The following is a 4,954-nucleotide window of genomic DNA, read 5'->3' as shown; positions in this document are numbered from 1 at the left end:
CCGGAGCTCGAGCTGCTGATGCCAAAAGCTAGGACTGTGCATAAAAAGCCACTTGCAATCCCTCGGACAAGCTTCAATAAATCCCCCTTTCATTTGGTGGAAGTGCTGGGTAACCTCGGAAACTGGAACTCCGAAGCCGATCGCTACCCACTGCTGCGACCATGCCTGACGACACTGCCCAGGAAGATACACCTCAGCCTCTAGCGGTCATCGTTTCTGGTGTGTTGCGCCAGCGTGATCCTGCCATATTTAACGGCACCGATGATCATGACGTGGAGGATTGGTTGTCATCGTACGAGCTGGTAAGCCGGCACAATAAGTGGGACGACGCCACCAAGTTGCGCTACGTGTTGTTTTACTTAACCGGCGTCGCGAACCTCAGGTTCCGAAACCACGAACACGATTTCACCACATGGACTGCATTCAAGACCAGTTTTGCAAAAGTGTTCGGGCGCCCCGCATTGCGCAAGCTTCGCGCTGAACAACGCCTACGTGGGCGCGCACAACATCACGGTGAAACGTTCACCAGCTACATCGAAGATGTCATTGACCTGTGTAGGCGGGTGAATTCGTCAATGGCAGAACAGGACAAGATAAAACACATTATGAAAGGCATTGATGAGGACGCCTTTCAAATGTTAGCGAAGCATCTGCGTACCGTGGCTGACGTTATCAATTTGTGCCAAAGTTTTGACGAGCTATGGAAACAACGCATCTTAGCTCGACGCCCACCACCCACGGAAGATTCGCTAGCAGCATTGGTTATTGGCGACAACCTAGACAACTTTGCGGACGCAGATAAAAGAATTTGTGCGGGAGGAGGTTGCGCGACAGCTCTCCATTTTGTCAAACGGAGAAGCCTTCTCGCTCTGGCTCCAGCGATCCCACAGATGATTCAAGAGCAAGTGACTGAAGCTCTTCCATCTCCGTGTCAGCCGGCTCCCGTGGCCGTACCTCTGACGTATGCTGAGGCGGCTGCACGGGTTCCTCGCCTAGCGGTGTTGTCTCCTCCGCCTTCAGCGCCTCGCCCGCCGCTGTTCTCTCCTGCGCCTTTGCCTCGGCAGCCGGAGGCTCACTTCTTCGGTGCGCAACAGCAGGATACAAATCCCTGGCGCACTGCTGATAGCCGCCCCATATGCTACGCCTGCGGCACCCCGGGACATGTAGCGCGCTTCTGCCGACTGCGTTTCCCGGCCTTTATGGGCACCGCGCGAGCCCCCAGCTACGGATTCCGATCATTTCGTATGCCAGAACAAGCCGCCACCGGAAGTCTACGTTGCTGATGACCTACCAGCTCCAGAGTTTCAGCCCTTTGGTGCTCGTCGCTCGCCTTCCCCTCGCCGCCGCTCCCTCTAACCTATGCGTCGTCGGCCCAGCGCCAGTACTACTGAGGCGGAAAACTGAGTTCCGCAGTTCCTGAGTCACGAACAGCGTCGTCGTCGGAGCATCGAAATCCTCGCTTCCCCCCCCCCCCCCCCCCCCGCTAATCTTCTTGAAGTGTCAGTGGATGGCTCCAAATCTTTTGCGCTCGTCGATACAGGTGCTGCTTTATCCGTGATTAGTAAAAAGCATTGTCATTTATTACGGAAAGTGACCAAGACGCCTTCGGTACTATCACTTAGAACAGCTACTGCTCAACAAGTTCAGCCAGTCGCTATGTGCACTGCCAGGGTGCTGATTCGACACATTTTGTACTCTATTGAATTGTTTGTGCTAACTTGTTGCTCCCACGAAATAGATAAAAGAGGGACAGGATTTATGTACAGGGACTGTTAACAGAGATGGCCAAGATGGCTGAACACACGCAGCGTTCCCTGGCGATCGTCGTCTTCTTCCTTAATGCAACGAGGCGGCCCGCAACATCTAACTGCCCCGGCGGGCTGAGCGCCGTCTCGGCGCAGACTAATTGCACAAGGAGGCGACGGAAAAGTACGGCTTAAGTCGGGATACGTGCACGACGTCACGAGATGGCAGGGTAGATGGTGAAGAACTGTTCAGTGGGGTGATTTCATAGTTCACGTCACTAAGTTGCCGTAAAACTTGGTAAGGTCCTGGCGTAACGCGATAAAAGCTTTTCGGAGAGACAGACGCGACGAGGAGGCGTCCAGAGAAGCATAAGAGATCCCTGAGAAAAGCAGAGGTGCCGGTGGCTGCAGTCATAACGGTCCTTTTGGCATAATTGTGAGTCGGATAGTCGCGCATGAGCTATCTGACATGCCAATGGGCTCGCGCGGCAGCATCGCGGGCATACTCCGTGGTATGTTGTAGAACAGCAGGTAGGAGCGTATCAAAAGGCAATGCAGGGTTGTGACCATAGAGGCGGTAAAATGGCGAAAAACCGGCGGTGTCGTGACGGGAGGAGTTTACGCGAACGTGACGTATGATCCCGATGATCGTCAGACACGTACATCGACAGCATATCGGTTAAGGTGCGGTTCAGCCTTTCGGTGAGCCCGTTGGTCTGCGGGTGGTACGCAGTAGTGAGCTTGTGCTCCACAGAACAGGAACGACGGAGGTCATGGACAACTTTCGACAAGAAGTAGCGGCCTCGGTCTGTGAGCAGTTGCCGAGGAGCACCATGACGAAGGATGACGTCATGAAGGAGTAAATCGGCGACGTCAGTGGCGCAACTAGTTGGAAAAGCTTGCGTGATGACAACACGCGTAGCGTAGTCGGTCGCAACTGCGATCCACGAGGAAAGTCTCGGACGGCACGCACCTTGTCGGGGTCAGGTTGGACACCGCTAGCACTAACAAGGTGACCGAGAACGGTGATGTGACGCCGAGCGAAACGACACTTGGAGGAGTTAAGTTGTAGGCCAGCGCGGCGAAACACATCGAGAATGACCGACAGGCGAGCTAGGTGGTCCTCAAAAGTAGGCGAAAGGACAATCACGTCCTCTAGATAGCATAAACACGTAGACCACTTATAGCCCCGAAGGAGAGAATCGATCATTCGCTCGAAGGTTGCGGGGGCATTACACAATCCAAAAGGCATAACCTTGAATTGGTAAAGTTCATCTGGTGTGACGAACGCAGTCTTTTCACGGTCCATGGCATCAACGGTAATCTGCCAGTATCCGGAGCGTAGGTCGATGGAAGAAAAGTACGTGGCGCCGTGGAGGCAGTCCAAGGCCTCATCGATTCGGGGCAGGGGGTAGACGTCCTTGCCTGTGATGTCGTTCAAGTGTCGGTAGTCAACACAAAAGTGCCAGCTGCCGTCGTTCTTTTTTAATAGCACCACAGGGGACGCCCACGGACTGGAAGAAAGTTCGATAACGCCTTTTGTGAGCATTTTGTCAACTTCGCCTTGGATCACACGAGTCACGACGTTCGGCGAGGGAGACACAATAGGGACGGTGGCGGATAGGGCTCGCGTTCCCCGTATCGATGCGGTGTTGGACAACAGACGTTGGGCTCAGAGAACGGTCGTCGAAGTCGAAAATGTTGTGGTAAGACTCCAGGAGGCGGCGAAGGTCAGTACTTTGATCAGAAGGAATGTCAGCAGGCATCATTCCGACAAAGACATCGGGCGGCGAACTGCTTGTGGTGCAAATGAAGGACGAACTGGAGGGACTGGTGGGATCCAACTGCGCAAATTTCGCAGTTCTCGGCAGCAGTGATGACGGCGAGTGACATGCCAGCCGGAATCAGTTGAGGAGAGGCGCTGAAGTTTAACATAGGAATGGCTATGCGGTTGCCGGTGACAGTCATGAGGGTGTTAGGCACGGCGACGTTCTTGGCGAGCAGAACGTCTGTTACCGGGGATAGCACGTAATTGCCATCAGCGACAGGAGGGCTGGAGATCATGGCGATAGACATGGCGGCTTGCGGGAGCATGCGCACATAGTCGCGAATAGCAGAGACGGGCCGAAGGCGTGGTTGAGGCATCGGCTAGGTGAGGTAGTTCGAGCTGCAGGAGGCCAGTTGCACTAGTCAATTAGGGCAGAATGAGAGTTGCGAGAAAGTCCAGACCAAGTATAACGTCGTACGGACATTGCTCAAAACGGCAAATAAAACAGTAGTTGGGTGACTGGCGATTGTGACACGGGCGGTGCACATGCCAAGGATGGTGGGAGTTTTCCATCGGCCACTCTCACAACGTGGGAAACAGCAGGTGTGACCACCTTCTTTAGGTGACGGCGAAGACGAGAGCTCATGACAGAAATATAAGCCCCGGTGTCGACAGGTGCAGAAACTGTCATGCCATCAACGTCAACGTCCAACACACAGCGTCGAGTCGGCAGAGAAACTAGAGGGTTTTGGGGCAGAGTCGTAGATGCAGCGTTACCTCTGGGCGCTGCATCGTTTAGTTTTCAGGAGTGAAGGATCCACGGTTGCTCGGCGACGGGGCGCGGCGAGGTGGCGGGGAGCGGGAGGACGGACGTCGGTACGTTTGCGAACGCGACTGGTGACCTCTAGGTGACGGCGAGCGGCTGGACCATGTTGTGGCAGCGTCAGAATTGTAGGGGTGTGCCGCAGATAGTGGCTCAAAAGGGCTGCGATCAAGGCGGCGAGCATGGCCAAAGGATGGAGTACGTAGCGGGAACGACCAGCGGTTGTGACAGTGGCGAGTAACGTGCCCGACACGGCGGCAGTTAAAGCAGATAGGCCGATCGTCTTCAGTTCACCAATCAGCAGGGTTCCGCGATCGTGGAGCGAACTGTGGATACCGAGGGAACGATGTCGGGGCCCCGGAAGCGGCTGTAGGGCTGACAACAGCGCAAGCAGCGTGAACCCCGAGATTCGCGAGTTCGTTTCGCACGATGGCTTGGACGAGTGAAACCACTGGTGTGCTCGAGTCGCCACCGTTAGAGCTGGTAAAGAGGCTAGCGGGAGCTATAGCCTCAATTTCGCGGTGGACAATCCTCGTCAATTCGGCCGACGGCGGTGAAAGGTTAGATTGCGGTCGCTCTTCACACGAAGACGTTGCAGCGGTGTTGGGAAGCCAGGCG

The sequence above is a fragment of the Dermacentor silvarum genome, chromosome 3, assembly GCF_013339745.2.
Source record: "Dermacentor silvarum isolate Dsil-2018 chromosome 3, BIME_Dsil_1.4, whole genome shotgun sequence".
NCBI classification, from domain to species: Eukaryota; Metazoa; Arthropoda; class Arachnida; order Ixodida; family Ixodidae; genus Dermacentor; species Dermacentor silvarum.
The sequence above is the reverse complement of the archived record's forward strand: the minus strand, read 5'-3'. Positions refer to the sequence as shown.